Genomic DNA, 15230 nt, shown 5'->3' on the forward strand with positions numbered 1-15230 from the left:
TGTGTATAATGTGCCTGTGTGTTACTGACCTTACATACCCTGTGTATAACGTGCCTGTGTGTTACTGACCTTACCCTGTGTATAACGTGCCTGTGTGTTACTGACCTTACATACCCTGTGTATAACGTTCCTGTGTGTTACTGACTTTACATACCCTGTGTATAATGTGCCTGTGTGTTACTGACCTTACATACCCTGTGTATAACGTGCCTGTGTGTTACTGACCTTACATACCCTGTGTATAACGTGCCTGTGTGTTACTGACCTTACCCTGTGTATAACGTGCCTGTGTGTTACTGACCTTACATACCCTGTGTATAACGTGCCTGTGTGTTACTGACATTACATACCCTGTGTATAACGTGCCTGTGTGTTACTGACATTACATACCTTGTGTATAACGTGCCTGTGTGTTACTGACCTTACATACCCTGTGTATAATGTGCCTGTGTGTTACTGACCTTACATACCCTGTGTATAATGTGCCTGTGTGTTACTGACCTTACATACCCTGTGTATAATGTGCCTGTGTGTTACTGACCTTACATACCCTGTGTATAACGTTCCTGTGTGTTACTGACCTTACATACCCTGTGTATAATGTGCCTGTGTGTTACTGACCTTACATACCCTGTGTATAATGTGCCTGTGTGTTACTGACCTTACATACCCTGTGTATAACGTGCCTGTGTGTTACTGACATTACATACCTTGTGTATAACGTGCCTGTGTGTTACTGACCTTACATACCCTGTGTATAATGTGCCTGTGTGTTACTGACCTTACATACCCTGTGTATAATGTGCCTGTGTGTTACTGACCTTACATACCCTGTGTATAATGTGCCTGTGTGTTACTGACCTTACATACCCTGTGTATAACGTTCCTGTGTGTTACTGACCTTACATACCCTGTGTATAATGTGCCTGTGTGTTACTGACCTTACATACCCTGTGTATAACGTTCCTGTGTGTTACTGACCTTACATACCCTGTGTATAATGTGCCTGTGTGTTACTGACCTTACATACCCTGTGTATAATGTGCCTGTGTGTTACTGACCTTACATACCCTGTGTATAACGTGCCTGTGTGTTACTGACATTACATACCTTGTGTATAACGTGCCTGTGTGTTACTGACCTTACATACCCTGTGTATAATGTGCCTGTGTGTTACTGACCTTACATACCCTGTGTATAATGTGCCTGTGTGTTACTGACCTTACATACCCTGTGTATAATGTGCCTGTGTGTTACTGACCTTACATACCCTGTGTATAACGTTCCTGTGTGTTACTGACCTTACATACCCTGTGTATAATGTGCCTGTGTGTTACTGACATTACATACCCTGTGTATAACGTGCCTGTGTGTTACTGACATTACATACCTTGTGTATAACGTGCCTGTGTGTTACTGACCTTACATACCCTGTGTATAATGTGCCTGTGTGTTACTGACCTTACATACCCTGTGTATAATGTGCCTGTGTGTTACTGACCTTACATACCCTGTGTATAATGTGCCTGTGTGTTACTGACCTTACATACCCTGTGTATAACGTTCCTGTGTATAATGTGCCTGTGTGTTACTGACCTTACATACCCTGTGTATAATGTGCCTGTGTGTTACTGACCTTACATACCCTGTGTATAACGTGCCTGTGTGTTACTGACCTTACATACCCCTGTGTATAACGTGCCTGTGTGTTACTGACCTTACATACCCTGTGTATAACGTGCCTGTGTGTTACTGACCTTACCCTGTGTATAACGTGCCTGTGTGTTACTGACCTTACATACCCTGTGTATAACTTGCCTGTGTGTTACTGACCTTACATACCCTGTGTATAACTTGCCTGTGTGTTACTGACCTTACATACCCTGTGTATAACGTGCCTGTGTGTTACTGACATTACATACCCTGTGTATAACGTGCCTGTGTGTTACTGACATTACATACCTTGTGTATAACGTGCCTGTGTGTTACTGACCTTACATACCCTGTGTATAATGTGCCTGTGTGTTACTGACCTTACATACCCTGTGTATAACGTTCCTGTGTGTTACTGACCTTACATACCCTGTGTATAATGTGCCTGTGTGTTACTGACCTTACATACCCTGTGTATAATGTGCCTGTGTGTTACTGACCTTACATACCCTGTGTATAATGTGCCTGTGTGTTACTGACCTTACATACCCTGTGTATAACGTTCCTGTGTGTTACTGACCTTACATACCCTGTGTATAATGTGCCTGTGTGTTACTGACCTTACATACCCTGTGTATAACGTGCCTGTGTGTTACTGACCTTACATACCCCTGTGTATAACGTGCCTGTGTGTTACTGACCTTACATACCCAGTGTATAACGTGCCTGTGTGTTACTGACATTACATACCCTGTGTATAACGTGCCTGTGTGTTACTGACCTTACATACCCTGTGTATAACGTGCCTGTGTGTTACTGACCTTACATACCCAGTGTATAACGTGCCTGTGTGTTACTGACCTTACCCTGTGTATAATGTGCCTGTGTGTTACTGACCTTACATACCCTGTGTATAACGTTCCTGTGTGTTACTGACCTTACATACCCTGTGTATAATGTGCCTGTGTGTTACTGACCTTACATACCCTGTGTATAACGTGCCTGTGTGTTACTGACCTTACATTCCCCTGTGTATAACGTGCCTGTGTGTTACTGACCTTACATACCCTGTGTATAACGTGCCTGTGTGTTACTGACCTTACATACCCCTGTGTATAACGTGCCTGTGTGTTACTGACCTTACAAACCCAGTGTATAACGTGCCTGTGTGTTACTGACCTTACATTCCCCGGGTATAACGTGCCTGTGTGTTACTGACCTTACATACCTTGTGTATAACGTGCCTGTGTGTTACTGACCTTACATACCCCTGTGTATAACTTGCCTGTGTGTTACTGACCTTACATACCCTGTGTATAACGTGCCTGTGTGTTACTGACCTTACATACCCAGTGTATATTGTGCCTGTGTGTTACTGACCTTACATACCCCTGTGTATAACGTGCCTGTGTGTTACTGACCTTACATACCCAGTGTATAACGTGCCTGTGTGTTACTGACATTACATACCCTGTGTATAACGTGCCTGTGTGTTACTGACCTTACCCTGTGTATAACGTGCCTGTGTGTTACTGACCTTACCCTGTGTATAACGTGCCTGTGTGTTACTGACCTTACGTGCCTGTGTGTTACTGACCTTACATACCCAGTGTATAACGTGCCTGTGTGTTACTGACATTACATACCCTGTGTATAACGTGCCTGTGTGTTACTGACCTTACCCTGTGTATAACGTGCCTGTGTGTTACTGACCTTACATTCCCCGGGTATAACGTGCCTGTGTGTTACTGACCTTACATACCCCTGTGTATAACGTGCCTGTGTGTTACTGACCTTACATACCTTGTGTATAACGTGCCTGTGTGTTACTGACCTTACATACCCCTGTGTATAACGTGCCTGTGTGTTACTGACCTTACATACCCAGTGTATATTGTGCCTGTGTGTTACTGACCTTACATACCCCTGTGTATAACGTGCCTGTGTGTTACTGACCTTACATACCCAGTGTATAACGTGCCTGTGTGTTACTGACATTACATACCCTGTGTATAACGTGCCTGTGTGTTACTGACCTTACCCTGTGTATAACGTGCCTGTGTGTTACTGACCTTACCCTGTGTATAACGTGCCTGTGTGTTACTGACCTTACGTGCCTGTGTGTTACTGACCTTACATACCCAGTGTATAACGTGCCTGTGTGTTACTGACATTACATACCCTGTGTATAACGTGCCTGTGTGTTACTGACCTTACCCTGTGTATAACGTGCCTGTGTGTTACTGACCTTACATTCCCCGGGTATAACGTGCCTGTGTGTTACTGACCTTACATACCCCTGTGTATAACGTGCCTGTGTGTTACTGACCTTACATACCTTGTGTATAACGTGCCTGTGTGTTACTGACCTTACATACCTTGTGTATAACGTGCCTGTGTGTTACTGACCTTACATACCCCTGTGTATAACGTGCCTGTGTGTTACTGACCTTACATACCTTGTGTATAACGTGCCTGTGTGTTACTGACCTTACATACCCCTGTGTATAACGTGCCTGTGTGTTACTGACCTTACATACCCAGTGTATAACGTGCCTGTGTGTTACTGACCTTACATACCCAGTGTATAACGTGCCTGTGTGTTACTGACCTTACATACCCTGTGTATAATGTGCCTGTGTGTTACTGACCTTACATACCCAGTGTATAACGTGCCTGTGTGTTACTGACCTTACATACCCAGTGTATAATGTGCCTGTGTGTTACTGACCTTACATACCCAGTGTATAACGTGCCTGTGTGTTACTGACCTTACATACCCAGTGTATAACGTGCCTGTGTGTTACTGACATTACATACCCTGTGTATAGCGTGCCTGTGTGTTACTGACCTTACCCTGTGTATAACGTGCCTGTGTGTTACTGACCTTACATACCTTGTGTATAACGTGCCTGTGTGTTACTGACCTTACATACCCCTGTGTATAACGTGCCTGTGTGTTACTGACCTTACATACCCAGTGTATAACGTGCCTGTGTGTTACTGACCTTACATACCCAGTGTATAACGTGCCTGTGTGTTACTGACCTTACATACCCTGTGTATAACGTGCCTGTGTGTTACTGACCTTACATACCCTGTGTATAACGTGCCTGTGTGTTACTGACCTTACATACCCTGTGTATAATGTGCCTGTGTGTTACTGACCTTACATACCCAGTGTATAACGTGCCTGTGTGTTACTGACCTTACATACCTTGTGTATAACGTGCCTGTGTGTTACTGACCTTACATACCCAGTGTATAACGTGCCTGTGTGTTACTGACATTACATACCCTGTGTATAACGTGCCTGTGTGTTACTGACCTTACCCTGTGTATAACGTGCCTGTGTGTTACTGACCTTACATACCTTGTGTATAACGTGCCTGTGTGTTACTGACATTACATACCCCTGTGTATAACGTGCCTGTGTGTTACTGACCTTACATTCCCCGGGTATAACGTGCCTGTGTGTTACTGACCTTACATACCCAGTGTATATTGTGCCTGTGTGTTACTGACCTTACATACCCAGTGTATAACGTGCCTGTGTGTTACTGACCTTACATACCCTGTGTATAACGTGCCTGTGTGTTACTGACCTTACATACCCTGTGTATAACTTGCCTGTGTGTTACTGACCTTACATACCCCGTGTATAACGTGCCTGTGTGTTACTGACCTTACATACCCTGTGTATAACTTGCCTGTGTGTTACTGACCTTACATACCCTGTGTATAACGTGCCTGTGTGTTACTGACCTTACATACCCTGTGTATAACTTGCCTGTGTGTTACTGACCTTACATACCCCGTGTATAACGTGCCTGTGTGTTACTGACCTTACATACCTTGTGTATAACGTGCCTGTGTGTTACTGACCTTACATACCCTGTGTATAACGTGCCTGTGTGTTACTGACATTACATACCCCTGTGTATAACGTGCCTGTGTGTTACTGACCTTACATACCCAGTGTATAACGTGCCTGTGTGTTACTGACCTTACATACACCGTGTATAACGTGCCTGTGTGTTACTGACCTTACATACCCTGTGTATAACGTGCCTGTGTGTTACTGACCTTACATACCCTGTGTATAACGTGCCTGTGTGTTACTGACCTTACATACCCTGTGTATAACGTGCCTGTGTGTTACTGACCTTACGTGCCTGCGTGTTACTGACATTACATACCTTGTGTATAACGTGCCTGTGTGTTACTGACCTTACATACCCTGTGTATAACGTGCCTGTGTGTTACTGACCTTACATACCCTGTGTATAACGTGCCTGTGTGTTACTGACCTTACGTGCCTGTGTGTTACTGACATTACATACCCTGTGTATAACGTGCCTGTGTGTTACTGACATTACATACCCTGTGTATTAAATTGTTACAAATAGCTAATTTACCATGCAGAAATAGAGGCCTATTTAACAAATGTCTGTCGGACCTGATCAGACAGTGCGGTTCAGGTCCGACAGACATCGCTGAATACAGAGAGCAATACGCTCTCCGTATTCAGCATTTAACCAGCAGCTCACAATCGGCCGCCAGCAGGGGTGTCAATCAACCCGATCGTACTCGATCAGAGCAGGCAGACAGGGTTATGGAGCATCGGTCTTTAGTCTGGAGACTCGCCAGAAACACGGGCCCCCAAGCCCCATACGGAGCTTGATAGATAGGCCCCAGTGTGTGATCTCCACGCTCTCAGCGAGACCGCTGCTGAAAGAGCTCAGGATATCGGCGCCGTACGGTCCTTAAATGACCAGTGCCATATGCTGTACTCACTGGTCGTCAAGGGGTTAAAGGGAATCTAAACTTAAAGAGAAAGCGTTTACCATATGGGGTTGATTATTAAGCAGCGGATGCTGCATCGAAGCCCCATGGTTTCAGGTCCGCCTGCAAAGAAAGTTAACAAGCAGAGGCCGATTGACCACCAGTGTGCAGGGGGCGGCATTGCACAAGCACTTCACTACAAATGCATTTAGCGAGGTCGAGCAGAGATGATTCGCTACCCCAATGTGTCTATAAGTAAATGGACTTTGTACTCTTGGTTTCCTTTGTTGAAGAGTAGGAAGGTGGGTTTATGAGCGTGCACGTGTCTGGAGCACTATATAGCTGCAGTTTTGCAAGAGCACTAGATATCAGCAGTGTTTGCTGCCGTGTAGCACTCCAGACATCTACGCTACGCACCTAGGTCACAAGAGAAGTAAATTGTAAACCCAATCTGAATCCTTTAGGAAGCAGTTTCATGTCACTTTATGGGGTCTATTTACGCTGCCCTAGGCACTGAGAAATCTGCTGCTGCCCATATTTGTTCTTTCATGATTTGGTTAGAGAGTACAATTTACTTTCCAATTCACTATTATCATATTTGCTGTTCTCTCTTAGTATCCTTTGTTGAAGGGGCATCAATGCACTACTGGGAGCTAGCTGAGCATATGTGTAACCAACAATAAGCAGCTAGCTCCCAGCTCCTGAGCCTACATACATTTTCTTTTCAACAAAAGATACCAAGAGAATGAAGCACATTAGATAGTAGAATTAAACCATACAGTTGTGTAAAAATTGATTGCTCCATCTGAATCATGAAGGAAAAAAATTGAGTTTCATTTCCCTTTAGGTACGTTCCTGTATTGTACAATACTTACCCCTCTGTTTTATTGTACCACAGCACTAATAATGCAAGGAAAACAGAGAGAAAAGTGAGGGTGCTCAGGGAGTAGAGTGAGAAACCGACAGTAGAAAAGAGCAAGAGTTGAGAAAGTTAGGTGGAGCGGCGACAGAAGAGTGAGAAAGGGGAGAGAGTCTGAAGAAGAGAGGAGAGAGAATAAACAGAATCGTTATAGAAGGGAGAGCGCCTGGAGAGTGGAAAGAAAAGGGCGAGAGAGGGAGAAAGTTGAAAGGAGAGGGCTGATTTACCACTGGCTGGCGGGCATGATGATCCGCCATGATGCCAGGGGCCCTGTGTCCCTGTGCGAGGCCCCATCATGACCGAGGCCTTAGGCAGCTGCCTATTTAGCCTATGACACTGATATCATACATAGAGGGATAGTGTAAAACACAAATACAATAACTTATGCATACGGTATGTAAACATTTGCCATTGATACTTATTAAATATTTAACCCCATAAGCTCTGCACATAGTTCATTCAGAGCTAAAAGGGTTTAATTTCCCAGAGCAGAGCTGAGTATTACTTGTATAACCTGTGTAGCAAGTTTATAAAGCAGCCGCATTGCTTGAGGGGAGAAGTGGCAAATACTTATCTGCGCATTAGTTAACAGCCAGTGATGTAGGCTGCTGTTATAACGAACTAGGAACAGTCGCAAAAGAGCAGACTAGGGAGCCGATTTATCATGGCCCGAATGGGCCGTATACACCTGTTTGCACACGAGCGTTCAGGCTCGCCGGAAACAGGAGTTGAAAAGCAGCAGTCTTAACTTGTCCGCAACCTCTAAGATGGCAGACAGCAATCCGCCTGATCGCACACGATCGGGTTAATTGACACCCCCTGCTAGCGGCCAAATCTGCAGAGGGTGGCATTGCACAAGCATTTCAGTAGAAATGCTTGTGCAATGTTAAATGCCGACTGCGTATGGTGTCAGCATTTAGCAATGTTGGGCAGACATGATCCGCTACAGTGAATCATTTCATGCCCGGTACTTGTTAAAATGCCCACTAAGGGCCAGGTTATGAGTGAAGCGCTAACAGTTACGTGCAAGCAATAAGGGGTTTATCATGGGTGTTTGTGCTTATCGTTTTTTCCCCTCGTTTTACATATTGAAAGTAAACGCGATCACTTGAGTGCAATCGCAATTTACGCTAGAATGATTACCACGTCCTCAAAGCCTGTGATTAACAGTTTCGCAAAACAAAAAAGTGTCACAAAACACATCAAAAATACATTACAAAGTACAGTTACACTCATAATAACACTGTCTGATAAATATACATTACACAGTACAGTTACACACATAATAACACTATCTAATAAATATACATTACAAAGTACAGTTACATTCATAATAACACTATCTAATAAATATACATTACAAAGTACAGTTACATTCATAATAACACTATCTAATAAATATACATTACAAAGTACAGTTACACTCATAATAACACTGTCTGATAAATATACATTACACAGTACAGTTACATTCATAATAACACTATCTAATAAATATACATTACAAAGTACAGTTACACACATAATAACCCCATCTAATAAATATACATTACACAGTACAGTTACACACATAATAACACTATGTAATAAATATACATTACACTGTACAGATACACACATAACACCTTCTTATAAATATACATTACACAGTACAGTTACACTCATAACACTATCTAATAAATATACATTACACAGTATAGTTACACTCATAATAACACTATCTAATAAATATACATTACATAGTACAGTTACACTTATATTAACACTGTCTGATAAATATACATTACATAGTACAGTTACACTAACAATAACACTATCTAATAAATATACATTACACAGTACAGTTACACTCATAATAACACTATCTAATAAATATACATTACACAGTACAGTTACACTCATAATAACACTATCTAATAAATATACATTACACAGTACAGTTACACTGATATTAACACTGTCTAATAAATACACATTACACAGTACAGTTACACTCATAATAGCAACATCTAATAAATATACATTGCATAGTACAGTTACACTGATATTAACACTGTCTAATAAATACACATTACACAGTACAGTTACACTCATAATAGCAACATCTAATAAATATACATTACACAGTACAGTTACACTCATAATAACACTATCTAATAAATATACGTTACACAGTATAGTTACACTCATAATAACACTATCTAATAAATATACATTACACAGTACAGTTACACTGATATTAACACTGTCTAATAAATACACAGTACAGTTACACTCATAATAGCAACATCTAATAAATATACATTACACAGTACAGTTACACTCATAATAGCAACATCTAATAAATATACATTGCATAGTACAGTTACACTGATATTAACACTGTCTAATAAATACACATTACACAGTACAGTTACTCTCATAATAGCAACATCTAATAAATATACATTACACAGTACAGTTACACTCATAATAGCAACATCTAATAAATATACATTGCATAGTACAGTTACACTGATATTAACAGTCTAATAAATACACATTACACAGTACAGTTACACTCATATTAACAACATCTAATAAATATACATTGCATAGTACAGTTACACTGATATTAACACTGTCTAATAAATACACATTACACAGTACAGTTACACTCATAATAGCAACATCTAATAAATATACATTACACAGTACAGTTACACTCATAATAGCAACATCTAATAAATATACATTACACAGTACAGTTACACTCACAATAACACTAACTAATATATATACATTACACAGTACAGTTACACTCATAATAGCAACATCTAATAAATATACATTACACAGTACAGTTACACTCACAATAACACTAACTAATAAATATACATTACACAGTACAGTTACACACATAATAACACTAACTAATAAATATACATTACACAGTACAGTTACACTTATAATAACACCATCTAATAAATATACATTACACAGTACAGTTACACACATAATAACACTATCTAATAAATATACATTACACAGTACAGTTACACACATAATAACAATGTGTAATAAATATACATTACACAGTACAGTTACACACATAATAACACCATCTAATAACAATACATTACACAGTACAGTTACACTCATAATAACACTATCTAATAAATATACATTACACAGTACAGTTACACACATAATAACACTGTCTAATAAATATACCTTACACAGTACAGTTACACACATATTAACACTATCTAATAAATATGCATTACACAGTATAGTTACACACATAATAACACCATCTAATAACAATACATTACACAGTACAGTTACACTCATAATAACACTAATAAATCTACATTACACAGTACAGTTACACACATAATAACACTGTCTAATAAATATACCTTACACAGTACAGTTACACACATATTAACACTATCTAATAAATATACATTACACAGTACAGTTACATAATAACAATGTGTAATAAATATACATTACACAGTACAGTTACACACATAATAACCCTATCTAATAAATATACATTACACAGTACAGTTACACACATAATAACACTGTCTAATAAATATACCTTACACAGTACAGTTACACACATAATAACACTATCTAATAAATATACATTACACAGTACAGTTACACACATAATAACACTATCTAATAAATATATATTACACAGTACAGTTACACACATAATAACACTACCTAATAAATATACATTACACAGTACAGTTACACACATAATAACACTATCTAATAAATATACATTACACAGTACAGTTACACTCATAATAACACTATCTAATAAATATACATTACACAGTACAGTTACACTCATAATAACACTATCTAATAAATATACATTACACAGTACAGTTACACTCATAATAACACTATCTAATAAATATACATTACATAGTACAGTTACACTTATATTAACACTGTCTGATAAATATACATTACATAGTACAGTTACACTAACAATAACACTATCTAATAAATATACATTACACAGTACAGTTACACTCATATTAACACTGTCTAATAAATATACATTACACAGTACAGTTACACTCATATTAACACTGTCTGATAAATATACATTACACAGTACAGTTACACTCATATTAACACTGTCTAATAAATATACATTACACAGTACAGTTACACTCATTAACACTGTCTGATAAATATACATTACACAGTACAGTTACACTCATATTAACACTGTCTAATAAATATACATTACACAGTACAGTTACACACATAATAACACTGTCTAATAAATATACATTACACAGTACAGTTACACTGATAATAACACTATCTAATAAATATACATTACACAGTACAGTTACACTCATAATAACACTGTCTCATAAATATACATTACATAGTACAGTTACACTCATAATAACACTGTCTAAAAAATATACATTACACAGTACAGTTACTCGCATAATAACACCATCTAATAAATATACATTACATAGTACAGTTACTCGCATAATAACACTATGTAATAAATATACATTACATAGTACAGTTACACACATAATAACACTGTCTAATAAATATACATCACACAGTACAGTTACACACATAATAACACTGTCTAATAAATATACATCACACAGTACAGTTACACTCATAATAGCAACATCTAATAAAAAATATTCAAAAAATATATTGCGCATAAAAGTTATAAGGACTCAAATATGTGAGATCTCAGGTGTTAGGAAAAAAGGCTGCAAAGGGCTTTAAAATAGAGGTACACACATATGCATGTCTAAATATGTATATATGTCTATATATCTATATACAGTATGTGTATATATATAAATACATATGCATGTCTAAATATGTATATGTATGTATATATGTCTATATATCTATATACAGTATGTGTACATATAAATACATATGCATGTCTAAATATGTATATGTATGTATATATGTCTATATATCTATATACAGTATGTGTATATATATAAATACATATGCATGTCTAAATATGTATATGTATGTATATATGTCTATATATCTATATACAGTATGTGTACATATAAATACATATGCATGTCTAAATATTTATATGTATGGATATATGTGTATGTATCTATATACAGTATGTGTACATATAAATACATATGCATGTCTAAATATTTATATGTATGGATATATGTCTATGTATCTATATACAGTATGTGTATATATAAATACATATGCATGTCTAAATATTTATATGTATGTATATATGTCTATATATCTATATACAGTATGTGTACATATAAATACATATGCATGTCTAAATATGTATATGTATGTATATATGTCTATATATCTATATACAGTATGTGTACATATAAATACATATGCATGTCTAAATATGTATATGTATGTATATATATCTATATATCTATATACAGTATGTGTACATATAAATACATATGCATGTCTAAATATTTATATGTATGCATGTATGTATATATGTCTATATACAGTATGTGTACATATAAATACATATGCATGTCTAAATATTTATATGTATGTATATATGTCTATGTATCTATATACAGTATGTGTATATATAAATACATATGCATGTCTAAATATTTATATGTATGTATATATGTCTATATATCTATATACAGTATGTGTATATATATAAATACATATGCATGTCTAAATATTTATATGTATGTATATACAGTATGTGTACATATAAATACATATGCATGTCTAAATATGTATATGTATGTATATATGTCTATATATCTATATACAGTATGTGTATATATAAATACATATGCATGTCTAAATATTTATATTTATGTATATATGTCTATATATCTATATACAGTATGTGTATATATAAATACATATGCATGTCTAAATATGTATATGTATGTATATATGTCTATATATCTATATACAGTATGTGTACATATAAATACATATGCATGTCTAAATATGTATATGTATGTATATATGTCTATATATCTATATACAGTATGTGTACATATAAATACATATGCATGTCTAAATATTTATATGTATGTATATATGTCTATATATCTATATACAGTATGTTTACATATAAATACATATGCATGTCTAAATATGTATATGTATGTATATATGTCTATATATCTATATACAGTATGTGTACATATAAATACATATGCATGTCTAAATATTTATATGTATGTATATATGTCTATATATCTATATACAGTATGTGTACATATAAATACATATGCATGTCTAAATATGTATATGTATGTATATATGTCTATATATCTATATACAGTATGTGTACATATAAATACATATGCATGTCTAAATATTTATATGTATGGATATATGTCTATATATCTATATACAGTATGTGTACATATAAATACATATGCATGTCTAAATATTTATATGCATGGATATATGTCTATATATCTATATACAGTATGTGTACATATAAATACATATGCATGTCTAAATATTTATATGTATGGATATATGTCTATATATCTATATACAGTATGTGTACATATAAATACATATGCATGTCTAAATATTTATATGTATGTATATATGTCTATATATCTATATAAAGTATGTGTACATATAAATACATATGCTTGTCTAAATATTTATATGTATGTATATATGTCTATATATCTATATACAGTATGTGTACATATAAATACATATGCATGTCTAAATATTTATATGTATGTATATATGTCTATATATCTATATACAGTATGTGTACATATAAATACATATGCATGTCTAAATATGTATATGTATGTATATATGTCTATATATCTATATACAGTATGTGTACATATAAATACATATGCATGTCTAAATATGTATATATGTCTATATATCTATATACAGTATGTGTACATATAAATACATATGCATGTCTAAATATTTATATGTATGTATATATGTCTATATATCTATATACAGTATGTGTACATATAAATACATATGCATGTCTAAATATATGTATGTATATATTTCTATATATCTATATACAGTATGTGTACATATAAATACATATGCATGTCTAAATATATGTATGTATATATGTCTATATATCTATATACAGTATGTGTACATATAAATACATATGCATGTCTAAATATATGTATGTATATATGTCTATATATCTATATACAGTATGTGTACATATAAATACATATGCATGTCTAAATATTTATATGTATGTATATATGTCTATGTATCTATATACAGTATGTGTACATATAAATACATATGCATGTCTAAATATATGTATGTATATATGTCTATATATCTATATACAGTATGTGTACATATAAATACATATGCATGTCTAAATATTTATATGTATGTATATATGTCTATATACAATATGTGTACATATAAATACATATGCATGTCTAAATATGTATATGTATGTATATATGTCTATATATCTATATACAGTATGTGTACATATAAATACATATGCATGTCTAAATATTTATATGTATGGATATATGTCTATATATCTATATACAGTATGTGTACATATAAATACATATGCATGTCTAAATATGTATATGTATGTATATATGTCTATATATCTATATACAGTATGTGTACATATAAATACATATGCATGTCTAAATATGTATATGTATGGATATATGTCTATATATCTATATACAGTATGTGTACATATAAATACATATGCATGTCTAAATATGTATATGTATGTATATATGTCTATATATCTATATACAGTATGTGTATATATAAATACATATGCATGTCTAAATATGTATATGTATGTATATATGTCTATATATCTATATACAGTATG

Source organism: Bombina bombina, chromosome 6 (assembly GCF_027579735.1).
Source record: "Bombina bombina isolate aBomBom1 chromosome 6, aBomBom1.pri, whole genome shotgun sequence".
In the NCBI taxonomy this organism is placed as follows: Eukaryota; Metazoa; Chordata; class Amphibia; order Anura; family Bombinatoridae; genus Bombina; species Bombina bombina.